The sequence below is a fragment of the Eretmochelys imbricata genome, chromosome 6, assembly GCF_965152235.1.
Source record: "Eretmochelys imbricata isolate rEreImb1 chromosome 6, rEreImb1.hap1, whole genome shotgun sequence".
Lineage (NCBI taxonomy): Eukaryota > Metazoa > Chordata > Testudines > Cheloniidae > Eretmochelys > Eretmochelys imbricata.
Genome location: NC_135577.1, coordinates 23,085,764 through 23,101,786, shown reverse-complemented (window position 1 = coordinate 23,101,786; position 16,023 = coordinate 23,085,764). Strand labels below are relative to the sequence as shown.

At 48.9% G+C, this 16,023-nt stretch overlaps 1 protein-coding gene across 2 annotated transcripts in view; it reads right to left on the bottom strand.

The window, feature by feature from the left end:
- CD151 (CD151 molecule (Raph blood group)) overlaps positions 1–16,023 on the bottom strand; it is a 58,453-nt gene that overhangs the window by 29,648 nt on the left and 12,782 nt on the right. Inside the window, exon 2 of one of the 2 annotated variants that reach the window (XM_077818238.1) lies at positions 5,750–5,860. The exons of the other annotated variant lie outside the window; for it this stretch is intronic. The gene's annotated coding sequence lies outside the window, so the exon portion shown is untranslated. The remainder of the gene's footprint in view (positions 1–5,749; positions 5,861–16,023) is intronic. 2 annotated transcript variants of the gene reach the window in all.

The following is a 16,023-nucleotide window of genomic DNA, read 5'->3' as shown; positions in this document are numbered from 1 at the left end:
CTTGACCTATTGCCCAAGACTGCCAGGAAGGGGCCATGGAGTGCAAATTGTGATGTGAACCCTCCTGAGATCAACAAACTCATTTAACTAAATAACCAGGAAATTGTAACCGTTACTGCCAAGCTGTATAGGATTTGAACTAGCAACCTAGATGTGAAAAGTCTACAATAGACCCTTGCTAATCCCCTGAACCATCCAGCACCCAACACTGGAGCCCACTCCTACCCTCATAGGATCCCAGGATACAGATGCCCCCCGCAACATTTTCTTGCTCCCACAAAGAACCGCACTATGCAGTCACCTGACACTGCATCAGCTTTAGTTAGAAAGTGCAACCACGGTAGGTTGGTGCATTGGTCTTTCACATACAGCAACCTGGATGTAAGTGTACGTTAAATCAGTGATGGAAATATGTCTTAGTCCCTAGTAGATATTTATTCACATCGTGAATCCACCCAACAGTTGGATATGAGGCAACACAAGTGGCCATTTTTCCCCAAGAGAAGATCCAAACCAAAGACAGGAGGAGGAGCAGCAGGCTAGGTCTGAGGTTTAATAACACAACCCGGGGGGTAGGGGTGGGGGCAGGAGAAAGGAGAGAAACTAGAAATAGTAGAGCAAGAGATGAAGAGGAGTCAAAGTTGAGGTGAACTGGCTGAGCTGCGTAAGGGGATGCAGGAATGAAATAGCAGGGCGTGGTGGATTAAGGTTTAGTTGCAGGCAGATCTGTGTGAGAGGGAAGCTTGCTGAGCAATTATCCCAGCTATTTCTGGATCAAGCTACCAGTGATTTACTTCCACCAGCACTAGATTTCCCCTACACTCCCCGCAAGATCCAAACCACTATGACAACAACATGTAGCGAGGAGGAGCCTTTTGGTTCTTTGTCCTCATCAGCACCCTACCCCCAGTGAGGTGTCTCCAGGAAGGGGGTGTGTGTGTAGCTCTTAATTCCCTCTGAAGCCAAAGCCTATGCTGAGCACTCAGTGTAAACGGTACCGGCGAATTGCTCTTCTGCTTGCTACATATTGGGAGTAAGAGATTCCTGAGAGGTGCAGCAGGGTGTCCTCACACAATACAGCACTTTACGGTGTATCCTTATAACGTATGTACAGCAACTAATACAGAGAAGAGGCGGGGGAAAGGCAAGCCTTTCCCCTCCCTTCCCAAGAGACAGTCAGATGCCCCAGGACGGGATATCATTGGAAGAGATAAGCTTGAGTGGGAGACGAGGTGTGACCCTAAGAGCCCCTCAATACTCGCTGGTCAAGGCCCCAATATAACATAAATTGTGTCAAGCCTGACACACTCATTACCCCCACACGCTGTGATGATATATAATTAAAAGATGTCTGTGTAAGGTATCACATGTAAACTGGTGACATGCTGGTCCCAAAAATCATTGTGTGATGTATGTAGAGGTTGTATATAAAGGTGTGTGTGTATGTGTGTGTTAGAAACACATTCTTCAAATGTGTTTTGGAGGCAGTGTATACAGCATGTCTGCCCTAGCCAAAGGAATGGGGATTTCACTGTTGACTGGCTTGATTACAGGCAGAGAACAATGAAAGTACATTTACATATAAGGTAAACAAAGCAATCAAGTAGAGGAGGAAACAGTTTAGTGAGTCTGCATGCCCAGGAAGTCTTCCTGGCTCTTGAGACAAAAACAATGAACAACAGAAAATATAGAGGAAACAAAAAGACATTCTAGTCATCCATCACTAGGGGAACAGCAACCTCTGAGCCTGTGAATGGTGGATCTTCTTGGCCTGAAGACCAGGAGCTGCTGATAACTTGCTGTAAGTGAGAAACTGTTTTAAGCAAAGGTATAACTTTTAAGGAATTACATTTTAGGCTCTAGAAAATATGTTATTTTTGTAACCCTTTTTTCTCTCTTTTATACTTGCCTAGTATCAATTAAATCTCTGTTCTTTATTAATAAACTTATTCTTAGTTTTACTCTAAACTATCTCAGTGCTATTATATTAAATATAGAAAGTACACAGCTAACCTAGCAGGCTGGTGTATACACTGTCTCTTTCGGGGCAGCAAATGTAATAATTTCCGAGTATCCAGTAAGAGGGACTAGAAACTACAGACAGACATCTCTGGGGAACTCAATTACTGGGGTTCACTGACTGCTATCTGCAAAGCAAGGTTAAGACTGGAGGATTTTCAAGGAGCTTGTGGTTGAAGAGGACAGACTGGTATGGCAGGGAGCTGACACAGTCTAATCGCCCACAAAGTACACTGGCTAAGGCAGAGGAATAACACAGTGGCTTACGGTTCTGGGCTGCCCTGAGGAGAGCATAATTTGAAGAGGGGTGTTGTGGATTAGTAGCTAATGCACTGGACTAGGAGTCAGGAGACCATGGTTCTATTCCTGGTTTTGCCACGGTCCTACTGGGACACCTTGGGCAAGTCATGCTCAGTGTCTCTGTGTCTCCTCTCAGCATTTGCCTGTCTTGTCTATTTAGATTGTAAACTCTCTCTCTCTCTCTCTACACACACACACACACACTAAGCCTAGCACAATGGGGCCCTGAGTTTCACCGCTGCCTCTAGGTGTTACTGTAACACCAATAATTAATAATGAGATCTGGATTGGAGACTTTGATTTTTGTCATTATTGAGTACCGGCAAGTTATCATTGTGAGCCAGATCCTCAGTGAGTGTAAATCAGTATAGCTCCCTTGGCTGATTGACACTCGTTGAGGATCTGCCGTGTATCTTGAACAATGCACCCACTTCCCCTAAGCTCCATGGGATCAGATTTTCACTTCACCCAATCTCCCAGTCTAACTAGGTGACCACACTTTTCCATCCCCCCCCCCCCCCCCCCCCCAAAATAGGGGCTCTTTGATGACATCTTCACTGCCAAACAGCAAAAGTACAGCCTGTTACTGTCGCTGGGTTGCCTTTTTAGTATTTCACTCTCCCTGCCCTGGGCCAGATCCCCTGCTGATTGACACCTCCCAAGGGTCCCATGTATTTAAAGTGGGAGATGTCAGACTTGCCAGAATCTTGTGCATTGGTGTGGGGGGTGGGCAATGGACTTTCCACTTAGGCTCTAATCAACCCTGGGTGAGGCAGTCACTACATACCCTCTACACCAAAACCTCTGCCACTGCTCAAGGCCTCCTGGGAAATTCCCTCTCTCACACACAGATGTTTCTAACAAGCCTCAGGTAAGGACTTTTCAGAGGATCTTGCAGAACTAAGCTCAGCTGTTCTGACAAGAGGAGCAGTAAAAGCACACAAGAGGTCCTCCTCTGTGTGTGTTTTCAAAGAGCAGGCAGAGAACAGCTGCAGGTTTATGAAGCACAGATGATTCATGGAAGGGTGGTAGCCAATGAATCACAGAGCAATCATGGCTGTCTTCGTTTGATCTATTCCTCCTAGCCAGTACAGGCTGCTCCTGAATGCTTGGTGACTAGCCAAGGAAACTATTCATGGAAACACGTGGTTCTTTCTGGACCCTCCCTTGTGTGTGTAATGCATTTTCTTTTCCTTGTACCACACAGAGTTGACTAGCTCTTTGCGAGAGGCTATTCCAGGCTGCCCTGTAGGGAGCAACACCCATCTTCAGGGAAATAGACAAAGGAAAGATACATTTGTATTGAACCCCTTGCCCAAGCACCTAAGAAGCTGATCCTGAGCAGTGGTGAGCATCCATGCCTTCCATGATGTTTAACTGCATCATTGCTGGAAAAGCCCTGGAGCGATGTGGAGCGTTAAAATGATCCTTTGGGGCCTCGGCATGCTGGGTGCTGAGCTCCTCCGACAATATGGCCATAAGGCCTTGTCTACACTTGCAAGTTAGAGCACATTAAATCAGGCCCAGGTGCTATAACTCCTGAGGTGTTCACATTGGCAAGGCACTTCGAGCGCCTGGACTCTGCAGCTGCAGCGCTCCTGGTAATCCACCTCCATGAGAAGCATAGAGCTTGCTGCGCCCCGGCTGGAGCACAGGGGTGTGAGTGTGGAGGACGTGTGGCATTATTGTGCTGTGATTGGCCTCCGGAAACGTCCCATAATCCCCTGAAGTCCAGTGGGCACTCTGGTCATTGTTTTGAACTCTGACTGCAGGCCTGCGGATATCCCCTTTCAAAGCTCATTTCTGACAGCCCAGGGACACAAAGCAAACCCTTACTGTGGAATGCTCCTGCTGCAGAGGTGTGTGTGTGTTTGTGTTTGTGTGTGAGAGAGAGTGTGGGTGGGGGCTGATGTCGGGTTTTCCCCTTCCCCCTGTCTGAACTTACAAGGTAGCATGCTGACACACTCTGCCCCCGAAAACACACTGTCTCTCCCCCCACATACACACAACACACTCCCTGTCACACTCCCCACCCCCTCATTTGAAAAGCAGCTGGCAATCTAGTCGGATGCCCATAGAACAATGGGATTGGGAAATCGGCATCATGTGACGCTGTGCCTGCCCCATTAGGCATTGCAAACCCTTTCCAAAGCACCCTGCGGCCACTTGCACACTGGGACAGCTACCACAATGCACTGCTGTCTGTGGCATTGCAAGAGCTGCTAATGTGGACATGCTCCACAGTCACAAGGAGCACAGTGTGAACACACAGCAGTGCTTTCCCTGCTGCTGTCTCCGAGGGCTGGTTCAACTCCCGGCGCTCTACATCTGCAAGTGTGGCCATAGCTTAAGTAACACAGTGGGAGCTGAGCACTTTCGAAAATAACCCCAACTGTGGCACTTGACAGTCCAGCCCTAAACATGGTACTGTAGCATCCATTATCCTGGGCTGAGGCACCTGCGTCTCAAGATCTTGTTGTGGGGTCCCACCCCAGCCCACTGGATTTTGTTAGCTCATCTATGTATGTGCACATGCCAAGGCTATGAAAGCACATGCTCCTGCATTCAAATAGGTTATAGGCACTTGTCTAGTCACACACACAAAGTGGCTCAATGAATCTGCCTCTACCTGCCCAGTACCAGGAGTCAATTAGACAGCAAAGAAAGCAAGCCGGTCCTGAAGACTTTTCTGCATAACCTGCCCTGAAGCTATGTCTAATGGATGGGGAGGTAAGGCATTGTTTCTTAACCTAAGTAAATTAAATAACTCCCAGGCCATAAAAGGCAACACTTAATGAATAGCAACTAGGAGGCAAGCAGTATCCAGGGTGTGCCCAATGATGTGTCTTTATTTTCTCCCCAGTTAAACACAAGTCAGGCAGAAAATAGAGTTCATAGCTGTTCAACCTTTTGGTGGCACCCATGGCCACAGTAGCTAAGTGCTGGACAGATGCAGTGCAGCTGTACTGTAAGGTCCATAGTGGACTTCACAGCCCATCTTCACCCACATACGTAATGCACAAGATAGTCTCACCTGAGAACTAAATTCTAGTTCTGGTTTTGCCAACCACTTGCTGGGCTTGGATAAATCACTTAAGGCCTTAATTTTCAGAGAAGCTGAAGGGCAATTACAGGTGCTCAGCACTTCTGAAAATCCAGCCCTTAACCTCTCTGTGCCAAACGAAAATCCCACTAGCACTCCCTGATCTACCAGCTAGGATTTATTTTAAAAAATGTCATCCTGCTGCTTATCACCTCTGCCCTTGGGTGCTTTATGACACTGAAAACAGCTATGAACCATTAAATACAGCCTTCCCGCCAGCTGCATTGTAAGGGCTGCTTGTGAAGTGCTCTGTAGTGCATAAATGCTAAGTGCTATTATCTGCCTAAAGGGGATGCTCAAAGGGGAAACAAACACGGCTTCACTCACCTTTCAGGGGGAGGAAAAGTTGGAACACAAATGAGACCTCTCAGTTCTCCACGGGGATGTCTTTCTCTTTCACCTGCTCTCGTCTTCAATGAGATACAGGGAACAGAACAACTGAAAAAGAAGGAAGACAGCCCTCAGCAAAAAAATATTCCCTTTCCCTATATTAAAAAGCTAATAGCACGCATCTCCATCAAAACTTCATTCTGTAACATCAGAGCGTCTGCTCACAAAGCATGCTACATGTGTGCGTTGGGAGGAGGAAAAGAGGAAGGCCCAGGCTGCAACTCTGGGAGATATGATAGGTAGCCCTCTAGTGTCGGAAGCTCCCAGAAAGGGGCAGCCAGTCACTGGGTTTATATTCACATGTCTGTAACATCACGTAAACCCAGCTATTGTTTCTGTCAAGGCTGCCTAAACCACAGCACAGGTGCACTCTGGCAACACAAAGGAGCCTAAGAAGGGGTGGAAATGGCTCCCTGAGAAAGCCCATGGAGAATATGCCCTGCCCGGGAAGACACCCCAGCCAGTGTAGAGCTGGCATAAGGACTCCAAGCCAGCTCTGCTCCCAGCCCCTGGCATAGGGGGCATGTCAGGACTGGGCCAGGGGTATGGAGTGGGCGGAAGTGGGCAAGCAGGGATGGAAATGGGGCACATGGCCAGAGCTCACAGTTCTACTGTTATTCACCAATTGCCAGAGCTCATAAGGAGCTCCAGAAACCAACACAGATAGAACAGTTCTGAGGCTGACACCCAGAGCCAGGAAGGGCCCCCAGCTGCTCCAAAACATGCAGGGCACAACCGTGGTTTTAAGTCACCTTTTCCCAGCCCCCAGCTCTGTCCCAAGCACAGGAGTTGGGGGACCAAGAATTCGGGCCTATATGCCAAGCCAGTCCCTGTCCAAGCACGAGTTATCAGCGAGTGATCTTATTAACAGGCTAATGACAGCCCAGAAGAACAGCTGATCCAGGTCTGGCTCCCATCTGACTTCCCCTGCCTGTCTAGGTTTTTGTATCATGCTCAGCAACACAGTGTCTCTCTCAGCTGAAAAGGCCCCTCAAACCTGACATTCAACTACCTGAAAGGGGGTTCCAAAGAGGATGGCTCTAGACTGTTCTCAATGGTAGCAGATGACAGAACGAGGAGTAATGGTCTCAAGTTGCAGTGGGGGAGGTTTAGGTTGGATATTAGGAAAAACTTTTTCACTAAGAGGGTGGTGAAACACTGGAATGCGTTACCTAGGGAGGTGGTAGAATCTCCTTCCTTAGAGGTTTTTAAGGTCAGGCTTGACAAAGCCCTGGCTGGGATGATTTAACTGGGAATTGGTCCTGCTTTGAGCAGGGGGTTGGACTAGATGACCTTCAAGGGTCCCTTCCAACCCTGATACTCTATGATTCTATGATAAGCCCAAGCAGTACTGCCTGGACATAGGTCACCGTTGTGATTTACCTGCCACTGCCTCCCCACCCTGCCTAAGGCTTCTTCCCCCAATTGTGAACTGACTAGCCCTCCGGGTTAAAAACAAACCTACAGAAAGGATCTCATTCTCCACTAAATATTACAGGCTTTTGAGAATAATTTCTATACAAGCCTATTGCATTTCTGTAGCCCTCTCCTGGAGTCTTCGCAATGAAACCCTACAGGACTTTCGCTGTGAAGTCAAATGGGTAGCCAGCTCCAACTTTTCTTTCTTTTCTTCTTTTTTTTTTTTTTTTTTGGAAGGGGAGGAAATGGGGAGGAGTTTAGACAACTTGCCTGTTCTCCAGAGAGAGCACTGCATGCGGGGACTTGAAGTCTCCATGGGCTGCATCTTCACAGAAAGACTAAGAATGGCTACAACTAATTACAGCCCAAATCAGGTGCAGCCCTGAGGCTCCCGATAATCTGCATTTGGCAAGGTTTGGGAATCCTTCGTCACAAACCGCAGGACATGAAAGGGGAGAAGGGGGCAGGAATTCACCTAAAGCCACTTATTTATATTGCAGACCAGGACCCCGCTGTGATAAACACCGTACAAAACACAGAATTAAAAAATCCCCATCCTCCCATGATCAGTCTGCCTCTCTGAAAAGCTAACATTAATGTATCCTCCCAGTGTGAATGCTACAGTTTCTTCCCCCCACCCCACCCCACCCCACCCCACACCTTGCCTTGCCCTTTAGCTGCTTGTGGAGATTCAGCTGGGGAACTGGAATTCCTACTTGTAAGCAGTTTGCACACATCCCCCTCAAACAAAAATACTGTCTGGGGTTCTGCAAGTTAAAGGAGAGCAGAAGTATAGTGTTAACGGCTGAGCTGACTTGTTTCTACTCCCACTGCTTCTGTTCCCCACCCCAGAATAGAACACTGTTTACTTCTGTTGTCTTTAAAGTCACACTCCTAGCTGCAGAACAACAGGAAACAAGTGAGTCTGAGATTTTTCTCAAAATGCTGGACAATGCAGAAACACAGCGGATTCCACGTTCAAGAGTTTTTCTCTCTCCTGAAATCTCTGCCCCTGCTGGCAATGCTGCTGGGGCTGAGGATGGGGCTTTGGCATTGATTTATCCCCTGCAAAGGTGGTGTGATCCAGCAGTCTGAGCACAGGATCAGGACTCCCTGCATTCTATTCCGGCTGTGGCATTAACTCACTTTGAAGCTTGGGGAAAGTCACTTCACTTCTTGGTCTTCATTAATACTGACTAACCTGCCTTGCTGGGATGTTATAAGGATTGGTCTTTGTGACACACCTGGAAGAAAAGGGGTAAGTATTACCCAAAGGTCAAAACCCCAGGTTCTCACCCAGTTTTTAGTCAGGCAGATGCCCCTTGAAGTTGCTAAGAGTTTGAATATGGCCCACAGGGAAGTACAAGGGATAAAGTCTCAGGTACCTCCAACATCCCTTATTCTCCTCCTCCCCCTCTCTGCCAAAAACAAAAAAACCCTGGAAGAAGCAGAGTTAACTTCCTGGCAGCGAAGAGTCTATTAGACCACATCTACAATGCAGCATGTACAGTGGCCCAGCTGCAAGGCTGGAGCGCTTGTGATGGAGATGATCTAAGCGGACGGTAGACTTGTCAGTTTAGTAACTGCAGCCTCTGCAAGAGGTGGTAGCTATGCCGGTGGGAGAAGCTTTCCCACTGACCTGGTGCTATCCACACCAGTGCTTAGGTCGGTATAACTTGCGTTGCTCAGGGTTGTGAATTATTCACACCCCTGAGCAAAATGAGTTATACCGAAGTAATCAGTAATATAGACAAAGTCTTAGATCATGGAACAGTCTCCTAAGGTAAGTGGGAGGAGCCCCAACATTTAAGATGCTTGCAAGTCACCTGGGAAAAGCACTGGAATATAAATCAGGTTTCAGAGGAGCTAGAATTGTCAGGGAGCTGGGCTGGGTGAGCTAGGAGGGACCTTCCTACCTCTACTGTCTGTGTTCCTAGGAGAGCCATTTAAAAACAAATGGGCAACGTCAGCAATGTTTAAAAAAAAAAAAAAAGTAATGAAAGGATTGGAGGATTGGGCCAAAAGAAATCTGATGAGGTTCAATAAGGATAAGTGCAGGGTCCTGCACTTAGGACGGAAGAATCCAATGCACCGCTACAGACTAGGGACCGAATGGCTAGGCAGCAGTTCTGCGGAAAAGGACCTAGGGGTGACAGTGGACGAGAAGCTGGATATGAGTCAGCAGTGTGCCCTTGTTGCCAAGAAGGCCAATGGCATTTTGGGATGTATACGTAGGGGCATAGCGAGCAGATCGAGGGACGTGATCGTCCCCCTCTATTCGACATTGGTGAGGCCTCATCTGGAGTACTGTGTTCAGTTTTGGGCCCCACACTACAAGAAGGATGTGGATAAATTGGAGAGAGTCCAGCGAAGGGCAACAAAAATGATTAGGGGTCTAGAACACATGACTTATGAGGAGAGGCTGAGGGAGCTGGGATTGTTTAGCCTGCAGAAGAGAAGAATGAGGGGGGATTTGATAGCTGCTTTCAACTACCTGAAAGGGGGTTCCAAAGAGGATGGCTCTAGACTGTTCTCAATGGTAGCAGATGACAGAACGAGGAGTAATGGCCTCAAGTTGCAGTGGGGGAGGTTTAGATTGGATATTAGGAAAAACTTTTTCACTAAGAGGGTGGTGAAACACTGGAATGCGTTGCCTAGGGAGGTGGTGGAATCTCCTTCCTTGGAAGTTTTTAAGGTCAGGCTTGACAAAGCCCTGGCTGGGATGATTTAACTGGGAATTGGTCCTGCTTCGAGCAGGGGGTTGGACTAGATGACCTTCAGGGGTCCCTTCCAACCCTGATATTCTATGATTCTATGATTCTATGAAAGGTTGCCAACCTCTTCTCCAGACACACTCTACACCAGCTGACCGACACTGAGTGACAGAGCACCACTGCCTGTTTTCTCCTCCTCCCTGAGGTAAAGCTGCCAGCCTCAAAGCCCAGCACTCCAGACAAGGGCTCTGATTTCCTAGGACCAGCCCTTCAGTCTAGCTCAGCCAGATTCAGAGTCATTACATGTGTACACAGGTCTCCACCAGATCTTTCCCCTGGCTGTCTGCACTCCTGGCAGCGCTCATTAGCTCTAAGAGCTCTCAGACTCTTAACTGAGGCTCAGACAGTGCAGCAACTCATGAGCCAAATGTCCAGTCCTGCCTCCCCATGACATGCTGGGCCTGAAATCTTCAGGAACTTCAGCTGTGTTCTGCCCTTTGTTGAAGCTCATCATGGTGCTGCCTGCCCCCATGCCCTTTCCCCTTGCAAGAGGAGAATTGTCCCCAGGATGCAAAATGCGTTTTTCATTTCAACCAGTTAGAACACGCTTGAAAGTCAAACCATCAATGCCTCTAGGGGTGGTGAAAAGCATGAGTGTGATCAAAACCTTAAACTATATGAGACAAGGAAGCTACTCAAGGGCAGGCGTATGGAACGGACATGGAGCTGAACTCCCCTCCCCATCTTCTGATTCCTCTTTGGTTTTTGAATGGAAGCATGATCTAGTGCAGAGATTCTCAAACTGTGGTCCATGGACCACCAGTGGTCCACGAGCTCCATTCAGGTGGTCTACAGATAGTTCGCTCTAAGGTGCAAGCCGGGGCGGCTGAACATGAGAGAATGAAGGGCCAGGCACCTAATTAGTGGAGCCACGCAGCCGTGGCTCCACTAATTAGGTGCCTGGCCCAAGAAGACGCACATGGAAAGTGAGGTGGTGGCCTTGGGGGGAATAGGAGGTAGGTGGGAGGGGGCAGTGGGGTGAGAAGAGGGGGTGAAGGGAATTTGGGACATGCAGGGCTGCAGCGGCCAGAGAAAGAGGTGACTTTCCCCAGCTCCAGAGCTGCGGCCACCGGGGAGAGACTCCCCTCCTTCCCAGCCCCAGCTCCTGGCGGCTGCCGTGGCAGGACATATTCCTGCATTCCTGGAGGTTTCATCACATGACATAGCCTTTAGTTAAAGATTTAGTTAAAGATTCATCTTCAATTTGTGAAGACTCCAGGGCAATCCTGGAGGATTGGCAACCCTAGGCCAGGAGGCTACAGGCCACAGCTCCCAGAACCTGATCCTCTGGAAAGCAACGGGTCCCTCAAAACAGATTCCAAAACAGCTGAAGGTGGTACACAGTGCAAAATACAGGGCTGCAGACAGAGCAGGTTTGGAGATGGGCACTCCACTGCGTGGATTTAATGAAAGCTCTTCCATGCAAACCGCATCCTCATGTCTGAAAGAAAGCTCCTTTCATCCCCAAGGATCTCAGAGCACTTTATACTATTTATACACAGGAACCACTTCACCAGCCACTGAGCTGAAAAGAGGGATAATAAAAGGCTTTTCACTCTTCACGAGAAGTGCCAGAGCTCAGGGCCTGCTGTGTGTTTGCAAAGAGCTCCTTGAGATCTGGACCCGAGGAACAGTGGATGAGTTAGGTCAGTCTCAGCTGACAGACACGACAAACCTGCTGTGAGGACACTTCCTTTTCCCCTCCAAGTTCCCCGTTGTTACTACTGCTGGTGAAGCTCCGCAGTGGTGGCAGTGGTAGCCTATAGACAGGGAGCACTTAGGTAGTCTGGCCTCTGGTGTTTTCGACACCATGCTATCCATCTCCACTCAAAGCCCTTATTTAAAGGGCAGGGCTCTTGTCTACACTCGAGAACTGGATCCAGTGCATTATGCCAGTTTAATCACAAGCGATTTAGTGCATCTGCATTGACCGTGCTGAATCCATGGAAGTTATGCGCCCCTCCATACGAGACTGATGCTGTCTTGATCAACTCCCTGATCATTCCCACTCAGTTCCCACAGACGACGCATTGGGGCCATTCCCCAAGGTCCCCGGTGCACTGTGGTAGGACTCGTTGAATCCTTTCAGCTTCTCTGAATCCACGATGGCACTAAATCAGTTCAAACTGAACTGGTTAGACGGTTTGTAACCGACCTGCAGACAGTTAGGGGAATGTGTGTGTGGGGGTGCAGTGCTCAACAAATATTCTAAGGGCCTTAACCAGTTGAATTTCTCAAGTGTACATCAAGCTCTTTTTACAAGACAGTTTCACCTCATCGACACTGGCTAGCCAAACTGCACTGTAACTTTTTAGCTCAGCAGGTAAACACTGTTAGCTGAACTGAGTCCACAGAGCTCTTATAGAAGGTGCTTTCTATTTATTATTCACAGATCCCTCATCATCATCTTAGTTCCTGTGGTGGGGTGGTGCCCCACCCCCAGGCAAGATTGGGCTACAACAGGCCAGAGCGGTTGCGCAGAATGGCAGCCAATCAGAGAGGGCCTGTGGGGAAGCCAATCAGTGCTGAGCAGAGGGCAGCAAATCAGGGCCAGGCTAGGCCCTATATAAAGGCTGTCCAGGAGAGAAGCAGTCAGTTTCTCCCAGACCTTCAGAGGGGAAGGTTTGTCTCCTGAGCTAAGGGGACCAGCACCTCGGACAGTGCAGCGCAGGGCAGGCTTGGGGGAGCAGAGGAGAGCTCCAGCCCCATACCTGTCAGACTGCGGACCCTGACTAGAAGGGCCTAGAGGGTGCAAGGGGTCAGCGGGGAAGTGACCCCGGGAGGATGGACAGACGAGAGGAGAGAAGGAGGGCAGAGAGGCTGCCACTAGAGGGTCCCTGGGTCGGGACTCAGAGTGGTGGGCAGGCCTGGGTCCCCTCCTTCCCCCCCGGTACTGTACCTGGCCATGAAAGAGTGGCCATGACAGACTGCAACTGGCTCTTGAGCAGAGGGGCTAGACTTTGGAGGTTGTGGTTGGCCACTGCGGCAGGGGCAAGTTGGAAGACTGCTGTTAAACCCGCTGTTAAAGGGGTAAGGATGGACAAGGGGGGCACTGCCGGAGGGCAGTGTCCTGAAGTAGATGTTGCCGAGCGGGGAGCAATACGAGTCCGGGTACCAATGGGGGAGCAGATGATGGACGGGACACCACCGGCAGAGGGCGCTCCACAATGGACAGAGCTAATTCCCAGATGTGCCAGCGGGAGACGCAGTGGTGGTCCCCAAGCCAGGCATATTTTTGGATCTACATGCAGTGTTAGGTGTACGCCAATGCTGGCAGTTAGTTATCATGCAGTGATAATTCACAGTTAGTAGACTTTAACCAGAGCAATAAAACATATTTTCAAGAACCACTGGAAGATGCAATAGCTGCTAAGGTGCTTCTATAGCCCCCAGAGTCGTCATAGCAACTCGGCAGGGCACCACACCACCATTAGTGTATTTATCCTCACAACACTCCTGTGAGGTAGAGCAGCACTGTCCCCATTTAACAGAAAGGGAACTAAGGCACAGGCAGACTAAGGCCTTGTCTACACTACCAAGTTTTGTTGACAAAAGAATTATAGAATATCAGGGTTGGAAGGGACCTCAGGACGTCATCTAGTCCAACCCCCTGCTCAAAGCAGAACCAATCCCCAATTTTTGCCCCAGATCCCTAAATGGCCCCCTCAAGGGTTGAACTCACAACCCTGGGTTTAGCAGGCCAATGTTCAAACCATTGAGCTATCGCTCCCCCCAATGAATGCATACACACTGCGATGTGACTTTTGTCGGGAAAAATGCCCGGTTTTGGCAACAAAATACACCCACCCCCATGAGAGACATAAATCTTTTTCCTCTACATTTTTCTCAAAGTGCCAGTGTAGACACCACGCTTGATTTTATCACTTTAACTGGCCGCCCTGAGGTGTCCCACAATGCCCACCGCGACTGCTCTGGTCAGCAGTTTGAACTCCACTGCCCTGCAGCCAGGTAAACAACCATCTGCCTCTCCCCCTTAGAAGCCCCAGGAATTTTTGAAATTCCAAGAAGTCTCATCACATCTTTCCAGGTGACCATGGCAGGTTACCACAGCAAACACTCTCCTGCTTGGACCACTGCGCAGCTGCTGGATCTGGTCAGTTTATGGGGAGAGGAGGCTGTGCAGTCACAGCTGTGCTTGAACTGTAGACACTTGGATACCAATGGGCACATTTCTCGAGGCTTGCGCGAAAAGGGTATGATCAGGACATGCTGCAGTGCAGAGTAAAGATAAAGAAATGGAGGCAGGCATACCATAAGGCAAAGGAGGCAAACTGTTGCTCCAGTGCTTCACCTAAGACCTCAAAGCCTCCCTGATTCGAACTGCCCCCCGCTGGGCCCTTCTGATAGCCCTGGTATCTGGCAGCTAACCAGTCTAACTCAGCACTCCACCCCGAGCAAACCTTTCATTCTTAGCTTCACAGAGATTATGCCATGTACAACATGCGGCTATGACCAGGGGAATATTATCTTTATTAAGGTCTAACCTGCCCTAAAGGCAACGTCAGCGTGCCTTTAATCTGCCAAAGGCACATTCCACTGTCATCCAGCACCTGCTCAGCCTGTTGCTGAACCGCTTCTTACTGCTGTCCAGGCGTCCCGTGTAAGCCACTTGAGCCACAGATGTAAGGGGTATACCAGGTCTCCCAGAATCACTGTGGGCATTTCAACATCCCCCACTGTAATCTTCTGGTTTGGAAAGAAGTCCCCACTTGCAACTTTCTGTACAGGCCGGTGTTCCTGAAGATGCGTGCATCATGCACCTTCCCGGACCACACCTCACCGATGTCAGTGAAATGCCCACAGTGAACCATGAGCACCTGCAATACCATGGAGAAGTACCCCTTCCTATTCATGTACTCAGTTACATGGTGGTCTGGTGGCAAAACTGGAATGTGTGTGCTATCTATCACCCCTTCACAGTTAGGGAAACCCATTTATGCAAACCCATTCACTGTTTCATGCACATTTCCCAGAGTCACAGTCCTTTGTAGCAGGATGCAATTTATTGCCCTGCACACTTGCATTAACACAGCCCCAATGGCTGACCTCCCCACTCCAACTAAATTGGTTCGCGACCGACTGGTAGCAGTCTGGAGTTGCCAACTTCCACACAGCGATTGCCACACGCTTCTCTACTGATAGGGCGGCTCTCATTCTGGTGTCCTTGCATTGCAGTGCAGGGGCGAGCTCCACACACAGCTCCAGAAAGGTGGCTTTCCGCATCCAGAAGTACTGTAGCCACTGCTCGTCATACCAACCCACATGATAACACAATCCGACCATTCAGTGCTTGTTTTCCCAAGCCCATAAGCGACTGTCTACCCACTGCGCTGTTCTGTGAATGCCAAAAGCAATCTAAAGTTGCTCCTATCTGGATAGACTCGCAGGTGCCCAACATGTCTCTGGTTTCCATTTCTCTGAGGGCTCCGTTTTTGAAGCCTGAGTATCTCTGGCTATGATTAAGGCTTTGAGTAGCTCTCTCTCTCTCTCTTTTCTCCACAGTTGAGATCATTTACTAAAAAAAAAAATCAAATAAAAATTTTTTAAAAAAATCAAATATTGAGCCTGTTCAAGGGCAAATTAAATGATAGTTCATCTCCTGAAGCAGTGGGAGCCTCTCTCTCTGCTGCTGTAGCAACAGCAACATGTTATGTGCAGCAAACTCAGGACTGAGCTGCCTCTAAAATAATCCTCCTTAGAACCAAAATTAACACCCCGTTGCTAGAAACAGAAGTTCCTTCCATCCTTCCATCCCTCCCTCCCCCTCTCTTTTGCAGCAAACTTTAATGGATCGACAAAACCATTTACTCAGCTGTTTGTAGAGCAGCCTGCAAACATCACAGGGAAGTATCAGCATGTGAATAAACAAGGGGAAGGCATGGGCTGTTTAAAGGCAATTACAAGCTGGCTGAGTGCCAGTGTTAGAGGGGCGGGGGAACAGCACACTCAAACAAGCTGTAAATCAAAAACAACGAGGAGTCCGGTGGCACCTTAATG